At 40.7% G+C, this 14,443-nt stretch overlaps 1 protein-coding gene across 6 annotated transcripts in view; it reads right to left on the bottom strand.

The window, feature by feature from the left end:
• The window catches only part of LEPR (leptin receptor), a 189,374-nt gene that overhangs the window by 81,468 nt on the left and 93,463 nt on the right, over positions 1 to 14,443 (bottom strand). For 2 of the 6 annotated variants that reach the window (XM_042997489.1, XM_042997496.1), the window contains exons 1-4: positions 13,247 to 13,350; positions 12,104 to 12,152; positions 11,383 to 11,971; positions 10,968 to 11,012 (exon numbers count right to left, since the gene is read on the bottom strand). The exons of 2 other annotated variants lie outside the window; for them this stretch is intronic. The gene's annotated coding sequence lies outside the window, so the exon portion shown is untranslated. Of the gene's footprint in view, positions 1 to 10,967; positions 11,013 to 11,382; positions 11,972 to 12,103; positions 12,153 to 13,246; positions 13,351 to 14,443 lie in introns of those variants that run through there. 2 more of the 6 variants (XM_042997490.1, XM_042997491.1) reach the window with 2 other exon arrangements.

Below are 14,443 nucleotides of genomic sequence, written 5' to 3'. Positions count from 1 at the left end.
AACAGAGGGGAAGAGAGAGATAGAATCCCAAACAGGCTCCACACTCAGGATGGAGCTCGATGTGGGGCCCGATCCCACGACCCTGGGATCATGACCTGAGCCAAAACCAAGAGTGAGTCACTGAACCAACTGAGCCACCAGGTGCCCCTGCTCAACTTTTAAAATCAAGCTTAGAAGATCAAAACATAATATAGGAGTGCCTGGGTGGCTCAGTCAGTTAAGCATCCCACTCTTAATTTCAGCTCAGGTCATGACCCCAGGGTCATGGAATTGAGCCCCATGTTGGACTCCTGAGTGTGGAGCCTGCTTGGGATTTTCTCTCTCCTCCTCTGCCCCTCTATCCCCAGCATGCACACGCATGCTCTCTCTCTCTCTGTACCTCTAAAATTAAAAAATTAAAAAAAAAACTTTCATCATCTTGGCATAAGCATTTGTCACTTTGAAAACTTAATTTCAAGTGTTTTAATTTCTAATGACTCTAACTGTGTGATCTTGTTGCAAATTAATTCCTTGAAAATGAAGAGGGATGAGCTATGATTCACAGACTTAAGTGCCATAAAGTCAACAAAGTTCAGTCAGAATAGGCATCTTACCTACAAAGTAATTTAAAAATCTCTATATAAATTAACTCATTTAAATATTAACTAAATATTTGGTAAAATATGTTACCACACAGGGTACTAGAAATATAAAAATAAATAAGAAATCATCATATACTTTAATAAGTAACATTGTTTTATGACCTTTTTACATGTCAAAATTTTATAATACCAATATGAATAAAGTACCATGGGACTTCAGATTCAAGACGATAAACTGAATAAACTGATTTTCTTATTCCTGAGATGCCTTTAGAAATACAGAAAGTAAATCATTATCAACCCACTAGAACAGAGAAAATGAGAGGGGACCAGCAGCAAAAAAGAGATTTAAACACATTTCTGGAAGACAAAGAAAAAGTAGAATGACGGAAGTGACTACCTAGGATTTTGGGGAAAGAGCTGTCATCAATGAAGAAACAAATTTATTTAGAAAACTCTGGAGGTGTTCTGAATTGTAAAGGGCAGGGTGACGTGGGGCTGAAAGAAGAGAAGGCTTTGGTTTGTAGATGTAATATCTGACTTCTTTATCCCCTTATAAACAATTCACAGCAGCCAAATCTAACTCCCCATAATTGTCAGAGGAGTGGTTTATAAACAAGCAGGGTAGTTTAAATAGAATAAAAAATTATTAAAGATTATTGGGTACCTCACTGAGCCTCAGTGAGATCCAGTAAACCTAATAAAGCCCTCAGCCAAGAACTACACCCAAAATCCCACGTAAATTGCTCTAGAAAAGACAGCTCTGCCACCACGCCAAGGCATTGCACGTTATGACTGAAATCTCGATGCCTACTACCTCTGAGTTCCTCTGAGGCCATCTGCTCCTCCATATCCCACACTTCTGATCTAAGATCTGGCATGAACACCTCTTATTGATAAAGAATAGTTCACAGTCTGTGTGTAGACAGCCCGGAAATTTGGGAAAATATGGATTTATAAAGTGAGGAATTCCCCAAACATAGACAAAAAACTCAAAGATGACAAATAGCCAAAGGACAAAAACTTGTTCCGTATACTTCTCTATGTTAAAGAGCTAAAACGTGTAAGTTATTTGAGGAGAACTTGGGCTTTTAGTACAGACTTCACACCAACAGGGTAAAAAACTTACATGTTGTGACATTTAGGGGGACAGGCCTTCAGCACAAAAGGTAGCTCCCCAAGTGCCTAAAAGAAAGCCTAACAGTTGACAAACACTGCCCATATGCACAGAATTCACATTCCTCCTACTTCTCTCCTTAACAGCCATGCTGAATGGAGACAGGAAGACATCAGCATCATGGAAAAATTGTGTAAAAAGAAGGAAAGAAAAAAGAAAACCTACCACAGGGACCTAGATAAATCAGAACAGAAAAAATAGCTTTAACAAATGTTCATGAGTGTCTTCAAGGACATTTCAGAAGACCTTGCATCCACAATTTCAAAGATTGTTCTGACAAAGGAATCATCAGAGGAAGAAAGAGCTTAGCTGTGAAAACATTTTTCAATAGAAATCTTAGAAAACACATTTGCATAATTAATTCTTCCCCCAACAGAAATAAAGAGAACAAAATGTTTTAAAAAAAGAAAAGTTCAAATGATCCATATCCAGTCAGCAGTATTTCTAGAAAAAGAGAATAAAGAGAAAATGATCAATGAAATAACATGAAAAACTTTTCCAGAGATGACAAGAGACACAAGTCTTCAAACTGAAGGCGGGGGGGTCCACCAAGTCCACCAAGTCCAAAGAGAAGGAATAGAAAAATACCCATTGCTAAATATATCACTAAGAAATTGCAAGAGCAAAGAAGATAAGATAGGAAACGTTTCCAGAAAAGAAAAAACCTCTAAAGGTATGAGAAACAGAATGGAAGCAAATGTTTCATACCAAAACAATGAACAGTAGAAGATAATCCAGTAACACCTGATGTAAAATGATTTACAGTGGAAAATGCTATTATTAGCCCGTCAAGCAAGTATCAGAGCACAGCAAATATATTTTCAATAACACAATGACTTAGAAAATTTATATCCTATAAATCTCTTTCTCAGAAATAATTTTATAACATAGTCCAGCAAAATGAGAAGTAACCAAGAAAAAGGGATTCAGGGACTAAAGATTCAGGAAATCATGAGTACAGACTTGACAATGACCAGTACAGATAGCAGATGACTCTCGAAAGTAAACAGCCAGAAGGAAGGCGGGAATTGAGACAACTCAATACATCATATGATTCTGAAGCGGCAAAATTTGATTTAAAAAACAAAACAAAACAAAACAGAGACTCCTGGGTGGCTCTGTCAGTTAAGAATCCAGCTCTTGATTTTGGCTCGGGTCATGATCTGACAGTTCGGGAGTTCAAGCTCCACATCAGGCTCCACGCTACCGGTGTGGAGCCTGCTTGGGGTTTGTTCTTTCTCTCTCTCTCTCCCCCTGCCCCTCCCCTGCTCTCTCTCAAAAAATAAATAGACTTTAAAAAAAAAAACAAACAGAAACACAGAATAGCACAAGGGGAAAAAAGGAAGTCCTATTTCAAAATTGTAGCCACTAGGCCAAATAAGAATATGAGTTCATGGACTTCAAAAAGAAGAACGAAATGGATTCCAAAAAAAATAAAGAGAATGAATAAAAAACTGAAAAATTAAGGATATAATAAACTAGGCCCACCTACCTTGTCCCAATAAGAAAAAAGTTTATTGGAAAAGGCTTACAAAAAGTCCTGATCTAAATATGAACCAAAATAAAATATGGCATAATTTTCCTTTTTAAAGTAAGCTCTACACCCAATGTGGGGCTTGAACTCACGAATATGAGGTCAAGAGTTGCATGCTCTACCTACTGAGCCAGCTAGGTGTCTCCAAATGGCATAATTTTGACTAAGCGCTGGAATTAAAGAGTCCATTTGAAAGAAGGAAGAATGGCTTCAACCTTGATTCTAGGAATATTCGCCTTTGGGTAGCTAAGCAGTCATATTAAAATGAAATGAATCCTGGAACGCTTCTTGATTCTGTAGTGAGTGATATTTACGAGGTCATAATAACATTAATGCTATTTATCAATTTTTCAACTGTTTGGCTCAGCCAATACACAAAAACAAAAGATTTAATTAATTACAATACTAAACATGAAATATAACAATATCCGCACTATACAGTTCCAAAACTTGGGTGGCATATTTATATAAGGAGAGATAGTGGGAAGGCTTATGAAATATGAAATATCCCAACCTCATACTGTAGGAAGTCAACAGAAAATGTCTGTAGTGAATAGAACAGAAATGGTGGAGGGAATTACAAATGTAACCAATTAAAACACTCAGAAAATTAATATAATTATATGTAGGAATGAAGAAAGAAAGAAGGCAAAATTAGTAGGCTAAATTCTCTTCTGTGATGGTGTCTGTTTAAAGTTGATAAATGAAAAGAAATGAAGTCCCTAAAAGAATATTATTTAGCCCAGCATAGGTAGTCAGAGGTCTAAGAACCAAAACCAGAAATGGATCAAGTTCGTTGTTCCCAAGGTCAGCGCTGGCACAGTGAGGGTAGAGGGGCAGGGGGACTAGAACTTTTTTTTTTATTGCAGTAGTTTTTTGTCACCATGTGCATGGATTATTTTCATGTATAATTATTATTTAGTCCTTTTAATTAAATAGAGGGCTATGAGATTTCAGAGAAAATAGCTACTAACAAAGTCCTAGGGGCCAACAAAAGGTTCACAGAAGTAAATTTTAGTTGAACTCCAACAAATACAAAAGAAGACAGGAGTGTTGTATTTCTTCTTATTTTAAGGTTCACAATATTTTAAAACCTCCGACATCAAAATCTTTGTTAAAATCAATGTCATCTCACAACTACCGATAGCCTAGTAGCAGCTGTGATCTAGTTGTCATTGATTGCCTACAGACAAACTGGGGCGCTTTCCTCCTGACAGACTTGACAATTTTAACCCATCAATATTTCGATCAACAAACTATTTAAAGGCCGTTTGAGGAAGGAATAGGAGCCCTGAGCATTGTCTGAAAACCTTATGTTAACATCTTATGGCAAGATCATATAAAGAGCCAGCATAAAATCTGCAAAATGGACCACACTGGTAGAAAATCTAAGAAACAACAGTGAAGCATTGTTTTATAAAGTGCTATATCATAAATACACTTGATAACCCAGAATATGCTACCGTTTAGAAAAATATTGACATCGGGGCGCCTGGGTGGCGCAGTCGGTTAAGCGTCCGACTTCAGCCAGGTCACGATCTCGCGGTCCGTGAGTTCGAGCCCCGCGTCAGGCTCTGGGCTGATGGCTCGGAGCCTGGAGCCTGTTTCCGATTCTGTGTCTCCACTCTCTCTGACCCTCCCCCGTTCATGCTCTGTCTCTCTCTGTCCCAAAAATAAATAAAAAACGTTGAAAAAATTTAAAAAAAAAAAAAAAAAAAGAAAAATATTGACATCAACACCACTGAGTTGAAAAGCAATTTAAAAAACCCCACCAGATTCTGAATATGAAAAAGAATTCCTTAACCAATTTCTTTGATCTGTACTTTTCTTATGAGTGATATGATTTAAACAAAAATCTTTATTTAAATAATTCTAAAAGAGCTCTTCCAGTAGATATAAGACAAAAAGTCTAAAGAAAGAGAAAGCATTGTCAAATATATAGGCAGAGTCTTTTCTTTCTTGGACATACAAAAATGGTAGTATATCTTAAAAATCCATGATGTCTAGATTTACAGAATTACAACTATCTAGACAGAGTGGTAATTAGGAGAAATCAGACAGATTCCTTCTTGTGTGGAGAAATCATAACCAGTGCCACAGAAGAGGGTCAAGTTGACTGCCCCCTTGAAGAACAGGAAGGCATATGAAACATATTTTAAGTATTAGAAGAAAGATACCCACAGGACCTATGGTCCGTAAAAACAAATAAGCCAAAGAATATCAATCACAGACAATAGGAACTCCTATGTGAGAACTGATTTGCATGTTGAGAATCAAAAGACCAAGAAACTGCCTGCCCAGATGACTGTTTCACACAGAAAGAACATTTTTTACATCCTGCTTGTTCCATGCAAAAACCTTCTCTCCCCCCAAATCAAATCTGTGACTAGCAGTGCTGTTATTAGACACTCAGCTCACTAGAGATACAGCCAGCTACCTCCTGTATATGTCTAACATGATAGGTATATGTCATAATTCCAAAAGATAGCATCTTAATAATATAGCAATTACAATTACTGGTTGTGTATTATGTATACGTCAGTATGTTTTCTCTCTCTGCTTAGACAGTGTGTGTGTGTGTGTGTGTGTGTGTATCTATGTGTGCTTATAATTTATTTCCTCTCTCATCTCCTGACCACTGACCAGACTGGTTCAGAAATTTTGTTGGTGCATACAAAAATCTAATTGTTCAATGATCTCATGTTCATAGTTTCTCAATTTTCATAGGTTTAGACACCCAAATAACAGCTGCTAGTTAAAGTAAAATGAGAAAATATAATTCTGAGAAAAACTAAGTTGTCCTATGCCTTCACAAAACAAATATTTGGTAGCAGCTGTTCTTAAACATGAGTTCACATTTTTAAAGCCTATTATAATACCAATATAGAAGCTCCTGAAGCTCTATTTATCTTAAATCTTTAGCCACTATCTAGTAAAAACAGATAAAAATGTTTATGTTCCCATAAACCTTAAAGAAATTATTGGCCCAGGAGTAAAGCCTCTCTCTCTCTACCCCCTACTCCTTCTCTTTCTCTTTCTCATTCACTATTATACCCATATGAATACACATTTATAAGTCTATATTGTTTCTGGATTTCTTCCCATTAATTGGCAAAGACTTTAAGATGAGTAACACGATGCCCCTTAAGAGAGTCTCTAGTTAGGTCATCTTCTTTTGCTAGTCCATAGTACTCCAGTGTGATTCAAATACATGACTCTCATCTTCAGGATCATCCACTCGCCCACCAGGCAGGGGCTTCCCAAGCTCTGTGCTCTCCTGGGCAAGTCTCCATGCTGTGCTAGCCAGGGCCACAGCTCACACCCAGCGGAGCAGATCACTGAGAGACTGCACTAACTGAAAGCAGACTATATTGACTTTGGGGAAGACTTTACTTGGTACCCATAAGCCTACTAAGTTAATAGAAGAATGTGTGACTTGCTGACTTTCATTCAATGAGAATCAATATCCACAAAAATTTCTTATAGTCTACCTTGAACATATTAAGTGTTCACAGTTCTGAAAAAGATTTTAAACTTCCAAGCCCATGAAACTTAAATTTGACAGTAATTTTCACTACATATCCAATATTGCTATGTCTAATGAGCTTGGCATGTTGGCAATGTAGATTCAAGGGTCACACTGCTGGCGGAATACAAAAGGATGAAAGCTGCTCTGGCATACAGTTTGGCAGATCTTTAAGTGTCAAACATAGTGTTGCCATATGACTCAGCAATTCCACTCATAGGTATATACCCAAAAGAGATAAAAACATATATTCACATAACAATGAGCACACATATGTTAATAGCAGCATTATTCATAATAGCCAAAAAGTGGAAACTACCCAAATGTCCACCAACTGATGAATAAACAAAAAGTAGTATACCAATATAATGGAATATTATCTGGCCACAAAAAAGGAATGAAGTCCTGACCCCTGCTACAGAACAGATGAACACCGGAAACATGCTCAGTGAAAGAATTTGGTCACTAAAGGCCCCATGATTTTATTTACGTGAAATATCCAGAATAGACAAATCAGTAAACACGGAAAGCAAATCAGTGATTTTGCGGGATGGGAGGAGGGGGGTTGGAGAGTGAGTGCTAATGGGTACAGAGTTTCTGCAGAGAGTGATAAAAATGTTCCGAAATTAGACAGTGGTGATGGTTGCATAAATCTGTTAATGTATTAAAAACCAGTGAATAGTATCCATAAAAAGATGAACATTATGAATGTGAATGTGAGTCCAATGGAGCTATTATTTTGAAAATCTGTTTAAAGGTCAAGTTTATGTCTATATGGCATCAATAAGCAGACAATGAATTTTTTAAAGATATGGTTTAAAGTAATTTTTTAAATATGCGGTTCCTGTAATAAAGAAGATGTTCAAGAACTCCTAAGGAAAACATCAGACAAAATTTACATTTCTTATATCAGAGAAGACCTATTATACTAGGAGACAGTCATGGATTCTAGGACCAAATATTTAAGAGACATCAATTTTGGAGCACCTGGGTGGCTCAGTTGGTTAAGCCATCCAACTCTTGATTTCAGCTCAGGTCATGATCTCATGGTTCTTTAGAGAAAGGCCTGGGTTGGGCTCCACACTGTCGGCAAGGAGCCTGCTGGGATTCTCTCTCTCTCTGCCCCTCCCCCCCCAAAAGAAATAAACTTAAAAAAACAGCTTTTGCTTTAAAGGGGAATGAAGAAATGGCTTAATCTCACAAAGACATAATGCAAGAGAATCCATGAAAGAATGCCTCTTAAGTGAATACAACATTTTTTTTAAGGTAAAACTAAATTTGTGATCAGGAAGGAACAAGCAAGAAGTTTCTAGATGTTGGCATGTTCTCTCACTCATGATAAGGTATTTGCCTTATCATCTGTTGGAATGATGTGCTATATTATTTGTCAACCAGCACATTTTTATGTACCCCTTCTCTCTATATATGTCATATATATATATATTCAAATGGTTAAAAAATTAAAGATGAATAAGATCACGTGTGTGAAAAGACAACAGATAATATCACCACTGCGTCACAAAAGGTTTAATAAAAAGTATGTGAGAGGAAATATTACAAATTATAACCAGGCCAAATTTGAACTGAACCTCCAAAAGGTTACATGTACTAGGTCTGTCCAATAGGTAAACATTTGTGCCTTTCTGTTTTAATTAAAAGCGGAATTTGTAAATCACATAAAATCTTAAGAATTAGAGGAGACCATAAGCCCTTTTCTTCATTTTCAACTCCACAGGATATGGTTTTGGTTTTTTTTTTTTCTTTTTCATATGTGTGTTTGGTTCTCAGTATGAAAAATGCAATACAGTACCTGCCAAGACAATTCTTCTTTATTTTTTTTCTGGATATTTTAGAGTTTTATTTCCAAGGCCCCCAGAGAGATTGCTTTTCACAAACAAAAACCATTTGATTATATAATAGTGATCTAAGTGTAAAGACATGACTGGTTTTTTTCTTGGTAAATTCATCACAAAAGATGAACAGTGCTTCGGCCAACCATGGGGACGCTCCCAAGCCGTGAATGAATTGGCTGTAGACCTTAAGCAGTCAGATCCATCTACTGTTTTCCAATAAGCGCCTAGAAGGCAGGGTATTTGAGTTCAACTACTCTCTATTCATTCAACAACCAATTCACGTAACTCTTTGAGCATCTCTCTTAAAGGAGATGATCATCTACTTCACCAGAGAATATGAGGGAAGACAAATGCCAGATTGACTGACGATACTTCCAGCCCACAGGGGAAAAAGCAATGAAAATAAGTGGCTGTGTTCATAGAAGAACAGTGTACTTCAAATCCATTCCACTCTCCCAAACTACATGCGCAGCACAGGCTGGGTGGGAACACATTATTTTATTTTACATCAAAGCCGCCAAAAAGAGGCTGAAACACTTTAAATCTATTCTTCTTTTTTAATTTTTTGTTTTTACATTTATTCATTTTTGAGAGACAGGGTGAGACAGAGCACAAGGAGGGCACGGGCAGAGAGAGAAGGAGACACAGAATCTGAAGCAGGCTCCAGGCTCCCAGCTATCAGCATAGAGCCTGACGCGGGGCTCGAACTCACAAACCGTGAGATCATGACCTGAGCCCAAGGCGGATGCACAACCAACTGAGCCACCCAGGCACCCCCACTTTTAAATCTAACTACTGATGACTGCATCTCCAATAATTTGATGTTACAAGTAACAACAAAAGCCCCTCTTTCTCACAGCCTCTGTGCGCTTAAACAGACCAACGGCTGTCTGTCGTTTTTATCAAAAGTAAATAAAAGGCTCACTGACACTGTAGCACACACTTCTCTGACAACTGTATGTGTGCGTGTGTGTGTGTGTCAATTCCTAATTTCTGGTTTATCTATTTAGTTAACCTTTGCTATTTTCTGGGCTTCATTCCAAGACAACTAAAGTGCATTACTAAAATTGGCATCTCTGCTATTGAGTTTAATTTCAGAGAGGTTCTGAAATGGTCTGAAACCATTTTTTTAATATTCTGCACACAACTTTATGCTAAAAAGTAACAAGTGTTGGTCAAGACGAGTAATTGATAGGAAAGGTGCAATTTTGTTTTCCTCCAAAACAATTTTTACTTCCTCCAAATATACTGAAAAGAGAGTAAGTGCAGTGCTAAGGCCACATGTTTCGGTTGCAGTGTCATAAATATTGCCTTCAAGTTGAACATAATTCCTTAGAGTGAGAGATGATCTAAATATTTACATATAAACTATACATTTCTGAACTCTTTTATAAGCCTTTTTCTCTTTTTTTTCAAGTTTATTTTGAGAGAGACAGTGAGCGCTCTCTGAGAGAGGGAGAATCCCAGGCAGGCTGGCAGGCAGATCAGTGGGCAGAGCCTGAGGTGGGGCTTGAAACTCATGAAACCGTGACCTCATGACCTGAGCTGAAATTAAGTCAGGCGCTTAACCAGTTGAGCCACCCAGGCACCCCAAGCGTTTTTCTCTTGATTTGGGGTGGGAAAACCCTAAAAGCACAAGTCATAAATGCATATAAACAAATGCTCATGAAATTATGAATCTACTAACGTTTGTGACATGTTAAAGAGTCACAGAATTATACATTTTTAAGTTGGAAAATACCTGAAGTATTTTAAAAGGCCCCTAGAATATTAACTCAACCCTCTAATTTGACAGATGAGGAAAATGAGGCCCAGAGAGGTGAAGCTAACCACAGCTGTCACGGATAATAAATGGCAAATCTTGTCAAAATCCTGATATTCTGACTCTGAAAGAGTATTTGTTTCAATATACCTTAATACGTACAGAAATACGTGTTAACAGAGGGCATTCCAGGCAGCCCCTCAACAGAAGGAACTCTCAGGCTTAACAGAGCCAGCCTGTTTGCAAACACAAGTTCTAGAAATAGCACCAGCAACAACCGATTTCTCAGACGGCCTCACCGTACCTGGGGTTCCCAAGGATTCCTCAGTTAGGTCTATTTTTCTCACCTCTACGAATCCCTATAAATAAGTGCTTTGGTCGGGATTGGGTTTATTTTGTTTCGTTTTTTACATTTGCTTGGGGAGAGCGGGAGAGGGGGAAAAAGAGAAGCTGGCATTTAAACCACCCCTGAAGCACAAGTTTGTTCTTTGGGCAGCCAAACCAACAAACCCTTCCCCGAGCCCCAGGGCTTACTGGTTTATGTCGCAGTCCTTTCAGTTTCCAAAGTAGGAAGGAGACCTGGAAAAGAAGTTGGCTGGGTGGCGCAGCCTTTCGGTGGCGCCTGGCAGGTGCGCGCCCACGTGCGGCCGGCTGCCGACAGCCGCGCGTCCCTGTCTTCCGCCCGCCCCGGGAGCCTCCCGCTCCCCGGCCGGGGGGGGGGGGGGGGACCCAGAGCCCCTGCCGCCCCTCCCACCGCCCCCGGGCGCAGGCCCCTCCTGGCGCCACCGGGCTGTCCCCTGACTCCCGGCCCCCAAGTGGCCCGCGGGCTCCCCGCCGGCCACGCGGGCCCCAGCGTCCCGCTCCTCCAGTGTCCGAGAGCGGGAAAGGTGGCAGTAAGGGGTGGAGGAGAGAGAAGCGGGTCCCACCTCGTTCCCGGGGTCCAACTCACACAGAAGGCAGAGATGGCGGCGGCGGGGCTTCGGCCCCTGCGTCGCTCGCGCTCTGCGGGCCGCGCGGGCTCTGCGGCGGGGCAGCTCCGAACTCCTCGCCCAAGGTGCCGGACAACTCTCCGGAGGGCGCAGGGCAGCGGAGTGTGGGGAGGAGGGGCCGAGGGGGAGCGCGTGGGGTGGGGAGAAGGGAGGAAAGAGCCCGCGGCCGCCCGCGCGCGCCCCGCGCCCTGGTCCCCAGCTCCGGGTCGGGGGCAGCGGACCCCAGCGCCGAGGGCGGCCGTGCAGGTGACCGGAGCTGCGAAGAGGAACGTTGCTGCGCGTGGCCGTGGCCCTGGGGCTGGAGCAGCGACGAGCTTGAGAAGGAGGACCCCCTGCCTGAGGGAGGCGGAGAGGCGAGGCGATCCCAGCAGGAAGGCGGCGCCGCTGCTACATTCAGCAGTTAGCTGCAGCGCGCCCACCCCAGCCCCAGCTGGGGCTTCTCAGACTCCCGGCTGGGCGTAGGGGTTCCAGCGGGGTTCCTCCCACTCCCAGACTTGCGGGCCTCTGCTGCATCAGGGGCGCAAAATGCTACAGCAAAGATTGCGATAACTGAGAGGGGTGGGAGAGGAAAGCAAATTGGCAAAGGGCAGAGGTAGTGAGTTTCCTGTCACCAAGTCACCAAGGATGTTCCCGCCAAGCATGTTGGTCATGCTTGTCAGGAAGGCTGAAGAGGGCACTTACGCGTCTGTGCGAGGCTGGACTAAATGACCACTTTACTTCTCTTGCAGTCCTGAAATTTAATGGCGTTCGATGTAGCAAGAAAAAAAAACCAAGCAAACAAAATTCGTCCTTGAACAGAATACAGCCCCTAAGTAATAGACATTTCATAAGTCTCCACTCAAAACGTTCACTCCCTAATCTGTCTATTTATTAATACACTTTTACTGAAGGCCTACTATGGGTCAGACAACATGGTACGTGCAATTACGATGTTCATTCAACTTGGACTAATGACAGGCTAGCAAGTGTTCATAACATTACCAGTTATGAGGGGTGATATGAAGGAACCCAACGGGGAGAGAAAGAAAGAATAAAGGGAAGTGGACATACTCTGGATTGGGTGGATGGTTAATTTTCAAAGGTCTCTAGAAATGGACTTGCCTAATACCCTCATAGGAAGATGCATCAGAGACACATCAAGAAAGTAGCCCAGAGATGGGTAGGGCCAGAAGCAACATGTCTTGGCTCCTGGCCCAGCCACTTTATCAACTTGTGAGCTTTGTTAAATGAAACTTGACCCATAGGAATATCCTCTCAGAATCAGTGACACTTTTATGAGGAGCATTTAGATCTCTAGACCACTTGTTGAAGCCACTTCATTCTGAAATTTCCTATTTGTGGGGTGCATGGGTGGCTCAGTCGGTTGGCTCAGGTCATGATCTCACTGTTGGTGAGTTGGACCCCCACACTGGGCTCTGTGCTGACAGCTCAGAGCCTGGAGCCTGCTTCGGATTCTCTGTCTCCCTGTCTCTGCACCTCTCCTGCTCACGTGCTCCCTCTCTCTCTCAAAAGTAAACACTAAAAAAATTTTTTAAAAGAAAAGAAATTTCCTATTTGTGCCCTGAATGGACTTTCTGGGGCACTGTGGTTAGAAGCATTAACCTTTGGGTTTTATCAAACCACAAAAAAGAGACAAATGTCTCCATTAGATAGAGACAATAATTGGAGTAGAGATACTGACTTCCCCAAATTATTGTGAAATGAAACAACACAACAGAATCCTTAATTAGATAATCCCTTATGAACTAGCATATTCATTTCCTAGGACTGCCTTAACGAACGACCAGACTTAATGCTTAAAACAAAGGAAATTTATTCTCTCACTCTTCTGAAGGCCAGAACTCCAAAATCAGGTCCGCACTCCTTCCCAAAAGTCTAGGAGGGAAACTTCCCTTGCCTAGTCCAGCTTCTGGTGGCTCCAGGAATTCATTGGCTTATGGCTGCATCACTCCAATCTCTGCCTCCATCTTTGTATGGCCTTCTCCTCCATGTCTTCTTCTCTTCTGTCTCCTACAAGGACACTTGTCATCAGATTTAGGGACCATTCACATAATCCAGGATGATCTCAGCTCAAGATCCTTATTTAATTACAACTGCAAAGACCCTTTTTCTAAATAAGGTCACATTCACAGGCTCTGAGATTTAGAATGTGGACATACTTTGGGGGGGGAAGCCACCATTCAACACACTAAAGCTAGTAAACTAAGAGGGACCAAATGCATTGTCTGCTGTGGTATCAGGGTGTCATTTCAACACATTATACAAAATCATATTGATACTAAGTATAATCTATCCCTTCATTGCAAGCTACTGAAAATAAGTATCATCAAACCTGAGCATGGAATAACTACCATCAGGAAAAGAAGTACAGAGGCCCAAGCCCGAAATTCATGTTTGAGTCACAGGTGATACTTAAAGGCCAACCGTGGCTCTCAGCAGCTACCATTGTTAAATTACTACAGAAATACACCCCACATCTGTAGGTATGGATTTATGATAATGTGATCCAATACTGAATGTCTGCTAGGCCGCAGGCTCTCCATCAGGGGCTCCTATGGAGCTTATATTCTAGGTTAGGGGGCAACTTTGAGTCTCATTCCCTCTGGCACAAAGCCTGCTGCATATCTGAAGCCTGATAAAGAGCTGTTGAATGAGTAGATGGGTATAAATAAATCACTACCAATCTTTTAGGCAATTATTACCACACTGAAAAACATGTCTATAATAAGATAGGATTTACTAGAGAAAACAGATTAACACTCTGACTCATTCAGCATTTTCTTGAGTGAAGGAAAAGTCCTTAAAGGAAAAATTTTGATTTGAAAAAGAAAATAATGAGATATCTATTTTCTATTTTTTAATCAATAATATGCCTATTTACACAGAAACAGATCCTGCTGGGAACAGTCAATCATGACTGAAGTAGTAGTTACTTAAAATGAATAAAAATATTTTGTCTAAGTATTTGGTTGATAGTTTCAAAAACAAACATTATTCAACTAGTAATTTCATAATATTAAT

Source organism: Panthera tigris, chromosome C1, assembly GCF_018350195.1.
Source record: "Panthera tigris isolate Pti1 chromosome C1, P.tigris_Pti1_mat1.1, whole genome shotgun sequence".
Taxonomy (NCBI): domain Eukaryota; kingdom Metazoa; phylum Chordata; class Mammalia; order Carnivora; family Felidae; genus Panthera; species Panthera tigris.
This window is presented reverse-complemented; position numbering and strand designations above follow the sequence as displayed.